The 12,857-nt window shown below is 43.4% G+C and overlaps 1 protein-coding gene across 4 annotated transcripts in view; it reads left to right on the plus strand.

The window, feature by feature from the left end:
* Positions 1-12,857, plus strand: part of ARHGAP44 (Rho GTPase activating protein 44) — a 191,461-nt gene that overhangs the window by 15,924 nt on the left and 162,680 nt on the right. The gene's annotated exons all lie outside the window — the stretch shown is intronic.

A 12,857-nucleotide genomic window follows, 5' to 3' on the forward strand; every position in this document is an offset into this window, starting at 1 on the left:
CTATAGGCCAGTCACTGAGGTTTTATAAGCCTCAATTGTGTTATTTGCAAAGTGGAATATTAATAATTCCTGGCTTATGATATTGTTTGAAATGAATTAATACAATAAAGTACTTAAAGTAGTTTCTGGGATGGAGCAAACCCTCAGTGAGTGTAAAGATGCTGTTGTTGTTACTTTAAACAGAGGAGTAGCAAGGTCAGATTTGGGTTTTGGAACGACGAGTCTGGATGCAGCGTGGAGAACCAAACGGAGGGGAGCAAACCTGGTGCGGAGACACTAGTTAGGAGATGATAACTGTTGATTAGGAGACTAGCTGGTCATCCCAGTGAGATGTTGGGCATCTGGAGCAGATCTGTGGCCATGAGGAGGCAGGATCTGCGGAGGTTCCAGAGAGATCGAAGACGTTGAGTCAGGGGACCTTGGTAGGACTTGGGGGAGCGGCAGGAGATAAGCTGCTGCTGAGGTTTGGGTTTGGGCCAGTTGGATGTGGATGCCAGTCACCGAGAGGGAGTCCAAGAGAAGGGCATGGGGGAGTCAGTGGGCAGCTGGGATGAGGGGCTGGAGCTTGGGAGAGAGGTCTGGGAGGTGGAGCCGGGAATCCTCAGCAGGTGGGTAGAAATGAAGGTTGGGAATGGGGGGGAGTGCTGAGAAGAGCCCGAGGCTGAAGAACGGCCTGGGGGGAGGGGTGGCAGGAAATACTGGATGGGCCGGAAGCAAGGGGAATACACTGGTAGCTCCGATTTTAAGATAGAGTGTTACCCAGAAAGGAAAGCCTTACTTCACCCACTGTGTTACTTTCCTGCAGTTCTGTGACAGATTAGCACAAATGAGTGGCTTAAAACAACCCCAAACGATTCTCTCACTGTTCTAGAGGCCAGAAGGCCAAAATCAAGGTGTGGGCAGGGCCAGGCTCCCTCTGAAGGCTCTCCTGGAGAATCTGTTCCTTGCTGTGGTATAATAAACAGTATCTCCTCTTTGTCCTTAGTTCTGGGCACAGAGATTTAAAAAAAAAATCCTTGGAATTTCTGGAGTGATCGTTGTGCTTTCTCATGCTAATGAGGTGACTTCATGCCAGGGCCCCTACATAGCTTTGGGATGGGTTCTAGTCACCAGAAAGACCAACCACATAATTAAAGCTTTGGAACTTGGGGCCGGGCCAGCCTCCAGGGAAGTGAGGGGAGCCAGAGTTCAGTGCTGTGGCCAGTGACTTCCTCCTTCATACCCATGTAATGAAACCCTACAGAAAAGCTCTGGGGATTGAAGCTCCGTAGAGCTTCCTAGCTGGGGAGCACACTGATGTGCTGGAAAGGCACCTAGATTCCATGAGGAGAGGTCATGGAAGCTTGACCTAGCTCCCCGGCCCATCCCAGACCTTGCCCTGTGCATGTCTTCCGTTGGGTTGTTCCTGAGCTGTGACCTTTATCCATGCACATAAAATTATACTCCTAAGTATAGTGCTTTTGGTGAGTTCCGTGAGTCGTTCTAATGGGTTATGGGACCTGACTGGGTTGCGGGAAGCCCTGAATTTGTAGCCAGCTAGGCAGATTTATGGATGGTTTGGGGACACCCAAAACTTGTGGCTGGCCTCTGAGGTAGGGGCAGTCCTGGGAAGTACTTTGGCCTTAACTTGTGGGGTCTGTGCTAACCCTGGGTGGTTAGTGTCAGAATGGAATTGAATTGTAGGACATCTGGTTGGTATCAGGGAAAAAGTGTCAGGACTCTCTCTTAGCTTCTGGTGTTGCCAACAGTCCTTGAGTGTCCTTGGGCTTATAGACACATCCCTCCAGTCTCTGCCTCTGTTACCACGTCTTTCTCTCAGTATGTCCCGTCTCTACTTATGAGGACCCCAGTCATATTGGATTAAGGTCCACCTACTTGAGTACAATGTCATCGTACCTCTATCTCTAAGAACCCTGTTTCCAGCTAAGGTCACATTCTGAGGTTCCTGTGGTTAAGACTTCATCCTGTCTTCTCAGGGGATGACATACTTCAACCCACAACACCCACGAAGCACGCATTTCTCATTCCACAAGCACTACTTTTTTTCTCTCTGCTTTGTGCCAAGCACGGTGGTGTGAGGATCTAGAGGCCAAGAGAGAGAAGTCAGTCAGATAATCTTGCCCTCAAGGGCCTTATACTCCAGTAGGGAAAATAAGACAGAACATATTGTGACTATTTGAGGCTGGTTTTTATGAATACCCTAAGATGGTATGAAATGTCAGAATGATTGGGATGATGGGAGAGTCACTTATGGCTTCAGTCGTAAATCAGGATTCAAGAAGCAAAAAGTGATGTAAGTTGGACCCTGGAAGGAAGCATGGGGTTCTGACAGAAGGAGATGAGGGAATGATGGAAATGAAGATTAAGGTAGCGAAGTGCACACACAAATCTAAGATATTAATCTGGATGCATATAGAATGTATGCTTCACAACATTATTAACTCATTAATTAGGTCAAGAGACATGTACAGACGAAACACTGTGTGAATCAAATCTAAATGCACCAATATGCAGCCATCTCCATGATTCACTGACAAAGGCAAAGAACAAGATGCAGAATACCTCCTGTGGTATTCGACCTAATTTTTTAGTGTATGGTAGGTGATTAGGCTCCCAAGTACTCACACCATGCTTGTAAATGCATACAACATCTCTGGAAGACTATTAAAAATTTGCCAACAGTACCTCTTGGTAATTTGGGAACAGAAGACAGAGGGAGACTGCATTTCTCCCTGCGCGTGTGAGCCAGTCTTAACTCGTTTTCAAAAAACAAGTTACTATTCTAACGGACCTTGCTTTTGCATTTTGAAATACCTTATGTCTCTTAACAAAAGCCACAGACGGGGAGAAGAGTCACAGCCATAACTGTGTTCTAGAACATTCTCTGTGTATCTGGAGTATTGGTTTTCTTGATCCAGTCGTTACACAGAGGCAGTTTTCATGCAAACAGACCTGGGCCGGTGGGCTCAATGGACCGTTAGGCTTCCTTACCTGTCACTGTTGACCAAGGCTGTGGTCACATTTCTGTGCTGCTGTGCACCTTTCTGCTCGCTCTCTCTTGTGATGGGAATTTGCTTTGCACGCCGTAAGGATCTGCAGAAACCATCAGGCACAGTTCAGCATGTACAAAAGCATGGTTACGGGAAGGTGGACTTTCCTCCATCAAGAACCTCCTGTGGACAAGTTTGTCCCAGAATGCCACAGAGAAGCTGACGTTTCTCCTGGTCCAGGTGACTGAGGGTGTCAGTATGGAATGGGGCTCGCTCACTCAAATCACTCCTGTCCGTGGCTCACAAGCATCTGGACCTCAGGTCTTTGGTGTCAGGTTTTGGGATTTCTCCTCAACATTCAGAAGGGCAGTTGCTTCCTTCTCTATCAGAGTTATTGACTGCATTTTATGCCCACTGTGGAGCCCAACATGGGGCTTGAACTCATGACCCTGAGATCAAGACCTGAGCTGAGATCAAGAGGCGGATGTTCAACTGACTGAACCACACAGGCGCCCCTGCATTTTGTATTTTTATTGCTGGCTAAAAGTTTAATTATCTAGACAGTGTTTGTTAGGCTTTTAATGCCCTTTTTGATAAACCTAATATTTGTATAGTGCACAACCTCACTGGGGTCTTTCAGATTCTGATACACCCTCTCTTGAATGGGGGGTGGGGCATGCCAAGTCACACACCCAATCCTGTCATTGTGCATAAACCTACCAAGATTGTTTTTTAACTTTTCTGTACCTTGAGCAGCTACAGAGGCTGGAGTGAAAGACGAGGAAGTTCATATGTAAATATGAATATGTGCACATACATGTGCATGTTAATTCTTCATTTCCATGTGGTATGCTCCTCCAGCTTGGTACCCTTTCTGCTTTCTGTATTCCTTTATTATGTCCCGCTCTTTCCTTATTTTTACTTTTGATTTCTTCTTTCTCTTTACCCTTTTTTTTTAAGACCTCCTTTACTTTCCACAAATCTTTTTTTTAAAGATTTATTTATTTATTTTATTTTTAATTTATTTTTTAATTTTTTTATTGTTACGTTAATCACAATACATTACATCATTAGTTTTTGATGTAGTGTTCCATGATTCATTGTTTGTGCATAACACCCAGTGCTCCACGCAAAATGTGCCCTCTTTAATACCCGTCACCAGGCTAACCCATCCCCCCACCCCCTTCCCCTCTAGAACTCTCAGTTTGTTTTTCAGAGGCCATTGTCTCTCATGGTTCATCTCCCTCTCCAACTTACTCCCCTTCATTCTTCCCCTCCTGCTAACTTCTTCTTCTTTTTTCTTAACATATCTTGCATTATTTGTTTCAGAGGTACAGATCTGTGATTCAACAGTCTTGCACAATTCACTGCGCTCACCATAGCACAAACCCTCCCCAATGTCTATCACCCAGCCACCCCCTCCCTCCCAACCCCCACCACTCCAGCAAACCTCAGTTTGTTTCCTGACATTAAGAATTCCTCATATCAGTGAGGTCATATGATACGTGTCTTTCTCTGATTGACTTATTTCACTCAGCATAACACCCTCCAGTTCCATCCATGTCGTTGCAAATGGTAAGATCTCATTCCTTTTGATGGCTGCATAATATTCTATTGTGTATATATACCACATCTTCTTTACCATTCATCTGTCGATGGACATCTTGGCTCTTTCCACAGTTTGGCTATTGTGGGCATTGCTGCTATAAACATTGGGGTGCACGTACCCCTTCGGATCCCTACATTTGTATCTTTGGGGTAAATACCCAGTAGTGCAATTGCTGGATCGTATGGAAGCTCTATTTTCAACTATTTGAGGAACCTCCAAACTGTTTTCCAGAGTGGCTGCACCAGCTTGCATTCCCACCAACAGTGTAGGAGGGTTCCCCTTTCTCCGCATCCCCGCCAACATCTGTCGTTTCCTGACTTGTTAATTTTAGCCATTCTGACGGGTGTGAGGTGGTATCTCATTGAGGTTTTGATTTGGATTTCCCTGATGCCCAGCGATGTTGAGCACTTTTTCATGTGTCTGTTGGCCGTTTGGATGTCTTCTTTGGAAAAATGTCTGTTCATGTCTTCTGCCCATTTCTTGATTGGATTATTTGTTCTTTGGGTGTTGAGTTTGATAAGTTCTTTATAGATTTTGGATACTAGCTCTTTATCTGATAGGTCATTTGCAAATATTTTCTCCCACTCTGTCGGTCGTCTTTTGGTTTTGTGGACTGTTTTTTTGCTGTGCAAAAGCTTTTTATCTTGATGAAATCCCAATAGTTCATTTTTGCCCTGGCTTCCCGTGCCTTTGGCAATGTTTCTAGGAAGAAGTTGCTGCGGCTAAGGTCGAAAAGGTTGCTACCTGTGTTCTCCTATAGGATTTGGATGGACTCCTGTCTCACGTTTAGGTCTTTCAAACATTTGGAGTCTATTTTTGTGTGTGGTGTAAGGAAATGGTCCAGTTTCATTCTTCTGCATGTGGCTGTCCAATTTTCCCAACACCATTTGTTGAAGAGACTGTCTTTTTGCCATTGGACATTCTTTCCTGCTTTGTCAAAGATGAGTTGACCATAGAGTTGAGGGTCCATTTCTGGGCTCTCGATTCTGTTCCATTGATCTATGTGTCTGTTTTTGTGCCACTACCCATACTGTCTTGATGATGACAGCTTTGTAATAGAGCTGGAAGTCCGGAATTCTGATGCCACCGGCTTTGCTTTTCTTTTTCAAAATTCCTCTGGCTATTCGGGGTCTCTTCTGGTTCCATACAAATTTTAGGATTATTTGTTCCATTTCTTTGAAAAAAGTGGATGGTATTTTGATGGAGATTGCATTGAATGTGTAGATTGCTCTAGGTAGCATTGACATCTTCACAATGTTGGTTCCCCCAGTCCATGAGCATGGAACGTTTTTCCATTTCTTTGTGTCTTCTTCAATTTCTTTCCTGAGTATTTTATAGTTTTCGGAGTACAGATCCTTTGCCTCCTTGGTTAAATTTATTCCTAGGTATCTTACGGTTTTGGGTGCAATTGTAAATGGGATCGACTCCTTCATTTGTCTCTCTTCTGTCTTGTTGGTGTATAGGAAAGCCACTGATTTCTGTGCATTGATTTTATATCCTGCTACTTTACTGAATTCCTGTATGAGTTCTAGCAGTTTTGGGGTGGAGTCTTTTGGGTTTTCCACATACAGTATTATATCATCTGCAAAGAGTGAAAGTTTGACTTCCTCTTTGCCGATTTGGATGCCTTTGATTTCTTTTTGTTGTCTGATTGCTGTGGCTAGGACTTCTAATACTATGTTGAATAGCAGTGGTGAGAGTGGACATCCCTGCCGCGTTCCTGACCTTAGGGGAAAAGCTCTCAGCTTTTCCCCATTGAGAATGACGTTCGCTGTAGCTTTTTCATAGATGGCTTTTATGATATTGAGGTATGTACCCTCTATCCCTATACTCTGAAGAGTTTTGATCAAGAAAGGATGCTGTGCTTTGTCAAATGCTTTTTCTGCATCTATTGAGAGGATCATATAATTCTTGTTCTTTCTTTTGTTAATGTATTGTATCACGTTGATTGATTTGCGAATGTTGAACCAACCTTGCAGCCCAGGGATAAATCCCACTTGGTCGTGGTGAATAATCCTTTTAATGTACTGTTGGATCCTATTGGCTAGCATTTTGGGGAGAATTTTTGCATCCATGTTCATCAAGGATATTGGTCTGTAATTCTCCTTTTTGATGGGGTCTCTGTCTGGTTTTGGGATCAAGGTAATGGTGGCCTCATAAAATGAGTTTGGAAGTTTTCCTTCCATTTCTATTTTTTGGAACAGTTTCAGGAGAATAGGTATTAATTCTTCTTGAAATGTTTGGTAGAATTCCCCTGGGAGGCCAGCTGGCCCTGTGCTTTTGTTTGTTGGGAGATTTTTGATGACTGCTTCAATTTCCTTAGTGGTTATAGGTCTGTTCAGGTTTTCTATTTCTTCCTGGTTCAATTTTGGTAGTTGATACATCTCTAGGAATGCATCCATTTCTTCCAGGTTATCTAATTTGCTGGCATAGAGTTGCTCATAATATGTTCTTATAATTGTTTGTATTTCTTTGGTGTTGGTTGTGATCTCTCCTCTTTCATTCATGATTTTGTTGATTTGGGTCATTTCTCTTTTCTTTTTGAGCAGTCTGGCCAGGGGTTGATCAATCTTGTTAATTCTTTCAAAGTACCAGCTCCTAGTTTCGTTGATCTGTTCTACTGTTCTTTTGGTTTCTAGTTCATTGATTTCTGCTCTGATCTTTATGATTTCTCTTCTCCTGCTGGGTTTAGGCTTTATTTGCTGTTCTTTCTCTAGCTCCTTTAGGTGTAGGTTTAGGTTGTGTATTTGAGACCTTTCTTGTTTCTTCAGAAAGGCTTGTATTACTGTATACTTTCCTCTTAGGACTGCTGTTGCTGTATCCCAAAGATTTTGAACACTTGTGTTTTCATTTTCATTGGTTTCCATGAATTTTTTAAATTCTTCTTTAATTTCCTGGTTGACCCATTCTTTCTTTAGTAGGATGCTCTTTAGCCTCTATGTATTTGAGTTCTTTCCGACTTTCCTCTTGTGATTGAGTTCTAGTTTCAAAGCATTGTGGTCTGAAAATATGCAGGGAATAATCCCAATCTTTTGGTACCGGTTGAGACCTGATTTGTGACCTAGGATGTGATCAATTCTGGAGAATGTTCCATGGGCACTCGAGAAGAATGTGTGTTCCATTGCTTTGGGATGGAATGTTCTGAATATGTCTGTGAAGTCCATTTGGTCCAGTGTTTCATTTGATGTGTTTATTTCCTTGTTGATCTTTTGCTTTGATGATGTGTCCATTTCAGTCAGGGGGGTGTTAAAGTGCCTGACTATTATTGTATTGTTGTCAATGTGTTTCTTTGATTTTGTTACTAATTTCCTTATAAAATTGGCTGCTCCCATGTTAGGGGCATAGATATTTACAATTGTTAGATCTTCTTGTTGGATAGACCCTTTAAGTAGGATATAGTGTCCTTCCTCATCTCTTATTACAGTGTTTGTTTTAAAATCTAATTTGTCTGATATAAGGATTGCCGCCCCAGCTTTCTTTTGGTGTCCATTAGCATCGTAAATGGTTTTCCACCCCCTCACTTTCATTGTGGGGGTGTCTTTGGGTCTAAAATGAGTCTCTTGCAGACAGCAAATTGATGGGTCTTGTTTTTTAATCCAATCTGATAGCCTATGTCTTTTGATTCGGGCATTTAGCCCATTTACATTCAGGGTAAATATTGAAAGATATGAATTTAGTGCCATTGTATTGCCTGTAAGGTGACTGTGACTCTATATTGTCTGTGTTCCTTTCTGATCTGTGCTGCTTTTAGGCTCTCTCTTTGCTTAGAGGACCCCTTTCACTATTTCTTGGAGGGCTGGTTTCGTGTTTGCAAATTCCTTTAGTTTTTGTTTGTCCTGGAAGCTTTTTATCTGTCCTTCAATTTTCAGTGACAGCCTAGCTGGATATAGTATTCCTGGCTGCATATTTTTCTCATTTAGTGCTCTGAAGATATCATGCCAGTCCTTTCTGGCCTGCCAGGTCTCTGTGGATAGGTCTGTTGCCAATCTAATGTTTCTACCATTGTAGGTTACATATCTCTTCTCCTGAGCTGCTTTTAGGATTTTCTCTTTGTCTCTGAGATTTGTAAGTTTTACTATTAGATGTCAGGTGTTGACCTATTTTTATTGATTTTGAGAGGGGTCCTCTGTGCCTCTGGATTTTGATGCCTGTTTCCTTCCCCACATTAGGGAAGTTCTCTGCTATTATTTGCTCCAGTATACCTTCTGCCCCTCTCTCTCTTTCTTCTTCTTCTGGGATCCCAATTATTCTAATGTTGTTTCGTCTTATTGTATCGCTTATCTCTCGAATTCTGCCGTGATCCTTTAGTTGTTTCTCTCTCTTTTTCTCAGCCTCTTTATTTTCCATCATTTGGTCTTCTATATCGCTGATTCTCTCTTCTGCCTCATTTATCTTAGCAGTTAGTGCCCCCATTTTTGATTGCATCTCATTAATAGCCTTTTTGATTTCGACTTGGTTAAATTTTAGTTCTTTTATTTCTCCAGAAAAGGTTTCTCTAATAACTTCCACGCTTTTTTCAAGCCCAGCTAGTATCTTTAAAGTCATGATTCTGAACTCTAGGTCCGACATTGTACTAATATCCGTATTGAGTAGGTCCCTGGCAGACGGTACTACCTGTTGTTCTTTTTGCTGAGGTGATATTTTTCGTCTTGTCATTTTGTCCAGAGGAGAATAAAGGAATGAGAGAAAAAATGCTAACAGGTTAACAACGTCCCCAGCAAATATACTCTATACAAATCAGAAAAGACCTGAAACCAGGGGAAAAGAAAGGCAAAGAAAGGAAAAAGAAAGAGGAGAAAAAAAAAGAAAAAGATAAAAACAAACAAAAACAGAACAAAACAATAAAAAACGGAATATGATCAAATATGATCAGGCTAGTGCATAGATCAGTGCCACACACTGGATTTTGGGTGTATTTTGGTCTGTTAGAAGAAAGTGCCTGCTAAAATTTTAAAGGAAGAAAGACTTATATATGTACAAAATAAGGGTTGATACTATGAAGGGATGGAAGATGACTGTAAAGATGAAAAGTATAAAAGATTTTATAAAAGGAATTGATAAGATAAGTTTTTTGAAAAAAGAAGTTTTAAAAAACAAAAAAGGGAGAGAATGTGATTAGGCAGGCGACTAGAACAAAGCCATACACCAGTGATTTAGGGTATATTTTGATCTGTTAGAAGAAACTGTATCTCAAAATTTTAGAGAGAACAACTTATATATATATGCCAAAAATAAGGGTAACTACTATGAAGGGATAAAATATGACTCTAAAAAAGAAAAATAAAAAAAATTTTTTTAAAAAAGGGATTGATAAGATGTGGTTGAAAAAGGGAAAAAGAAAAATTAAAAAACCAATTAAAAAAATTAACTTTGAAAAACTAATGAATCATGGTAAAAAAGCCATGAATTCTATGTGCAGTATTCCCCTAGCGCTGGAGTTCTCCCATTCTCCTTGGTCGGTAAACGTGGGCTTGGCTTGCTGGCTGTTCGTGCTGATCTTCTGGGGGAGGGGCCTGTTGCCGTGGTTCCCAAATGTCTTTGCCGGAGGCGGAATTGCCCCGCCCTTGTCGGTCCGGGCTAAGCAAGCTGCTAGGGTTTGCTCTCAGGAGCTTTTGTTCCCTGCAAGCTCTCGGTACAGCCTTGGAGGACCAGGGTGAACATGGCGGCCTCCCAATCTCTGCCCGGAGGAGCTGAGAACTCGGGGCCCCGCTCCTCAGTGCGCCCCCAGAGAAAAGCAGTCACTCCCGTGTCCCCGGTCTCCGGCCGCACTCCGTGCTCACCCGGCCTGTGACCGAGCGTTTCTATCTCTGGCCCCCGACCCCGTGTGGAGTCTCCAAACCCAGCAGATCCCTGCAGTGCGCTCCCGCGCCGCTCCTCCTGGGGGAGGAAGGGGAGTCTCCCCGGCTCTGCCGCTTGTTGGGTCCCTGCTGGAGGAGCAGTGGCCCGACTGGGCCGCGGATCACAGTTTATGGCAACCCCGAGCTGAGAGCCCGCGCCTCAGCTCCGTCTCTGCAGCCGGCTTCCCCGCTCCGATTCCTGGGAGCTCTGGCGCACTCAGGCTCCCCTGGTCTTTCTGTGACCCCAAGGGCCCTGAGACCACACTGTCCCGTGAGGGTTCCACCCCCCGCTTAGCCACTGCAGCGACGTCCCTCCGCGGAGCCGACTTCTAAAAGGTCCGATTTTGTGCTCCGCGGCTCTAGCACTTGCCAGAAGCGGCCAACGGAGGCCCCCTCCCCCGCCGTCTATCCTCCCGAATATCGCCTCGGGTTCACTTCTCCGCACGTCCTACCTTCCAGAAAGTGGTCGCTTTTCTGTTCAGAGAGTTGTTACTGTTCTTATCTTCGTTCTCCTGTTGAGTTCTTAGGTGTTCAGAATGGTTTGATCCCTATTCAGCTGAATTCCTGAGACCAGGCGAAATCCAGGTCTCCTACTCCTCTGCCGTCTTGCTCCGCCCCTACTTTCCACAAATCTTAAAGTGGTAAATATCCTGAATCACAGTTAACCATCAGGATCAGATTGTTGTTAGAAAGCCATTCAACTTCCTTCCCCACCCCACCCACCCCCACTGCATTGGAAACCCTGGTTGTATTTCCAACGAAACCCCTCCCATCTGGCCTTACTCCGCATCTCCTGGTTTTACAGAAAAGTGAGGATAAAGGACTCTGCTGCAGGTTGTTCTTTGATTTTTAAGAAGATTGTTGTCCTGCCTGTCTTGATTGTCCCCAGTCTCCTTGGATTCTGTGGAGTATAACAGAGGAGGGAGGAGAAGCCGTGCTCCCTTAGTGGTTATCCTTGAGGCATTTAGAATGTGCCTGTTTTGTTTCCTTGCAGACATACCCCTCTTATATCTGTTCTGTGAGAGAAATAAGCAGTTTCCCCTCCTATTCAATAGATGTTTATTGTTGTGTTCGATATTGAGAAAAATGCAGAAATAGTCCTGATGGGGTAGATTCATCTAGAAGGGTTAGCAAGAGAATGTAGCATGCAATCAAGAGGTGCTGAGTCAAAGGTCAGAAAGATTTGGAGTGGGGGAGTGGAATGATCATGAGGACAATGATAGATGTGTAAACTCAGTGCAGTGGGAGCCCCCTCGACTCCATTTTATAGGAGCACAGATCAGTCAAGAGAAGGTAAGAGATTTGCCCAAGTTTGGCACAGTAGAACCCATTTGAATCCAGGCACTGCCCAGTCCCGAACTGGCCATGGCCAGATACAAAGAACTCCAGAATGCTCTGAAATTCTCTTTCCTTTCCTTTTGTTGCTTGAGAAGTGTCGTGGAGGAGGTGCAACTTGAAAGGGAGCCTTTGAGAGTAGTTCAGAGTTAAATAGGAAGAAGAGCAGACAGTCCGTAGGAAGGAGACCAAGCATGCACAGGTGGGAGTGGATGTTGTTTGCACAGTGAGTGGGAATAGGGGCACTTTGTAGAAGGGAGTGTGTGTTGTGGAGTTTGGTGGAAAGTCAGGTGCTGGGGGAGACTGGCGTTAGGGAGCCATGGAAACGTAGCCCAGGCATTGAGAATGTGGTCTGACAGGCAATGAGGAGTTACTGCAGGCCCTTGAAAAGCAGGAGTGGGGTTTCTAGGTACAGTTGCCTTTGGAACAGCATGTTAGCCGCTGTGTATGGGTAGATTGAAAAGGGGCAGCCTAGAATGTAGGCGGCCTGCAAAGAGAGTAGAAGGCAAATCTGGCTTAGCCTCTGGATTTTTAGGCAGATTTGGGCAGCTAGGTAATGGTTTTCTTTGTCACTGTACCTCTTTGATTCATCCTAAGCTGTGCATTTGAGCAAGGAACACAGCCTTCTCCAACTGAAAAGGTATAAAAGTAACCATACAGCCCTTAGCGAAAACTGCTGCATACGCATTTAGGCTAAAAAAGGAGTAAGTTGTAATGAGTAGAATGTGATGAGGGATTATATTAGGGTAGCAATGGTACATATCTATCCTTGCCATTCTAAGAATAAATAAGTCATAAAAAGTTCCTAAATACGATGAAAAGCTAGGAAAATTGGAAAGAAACTTTATAATTATTTTCAGGTATGACTCTGTGGAAACCCCCAAAACCCTGAAAAATAAATAATAAGAGTTTATCAGGGTTACCCCATTCAGAAGAAAGGAGTGAATATATTAGATGCAGTAGATTTCAGATCAAGGAAAATTTCGGGGATACAAAAAGACAATACATAATGATAAAAAAGTTCCATTCATCAAAGAAGACCTAATAAACCTAAGTGTGTATGCACCCTGAGAATAGAGGTTCAAA

The sequence above is a fragment of the Zalophus californianus genome, chromosome 16, assembly GCF_009762305.2.
Source record: "Zalophus californianus isolate mZalCal1 chromosome 16, mZalCal1.pri.v2, whole genome shotgun sequence".
Taxonomy (NCBI): domain Eukaryota; kingdom Metazoa; phylum Chordata; class Mammalia; order Carnivora; family Otariidae; genus Zalophus; species Zalophus californianus.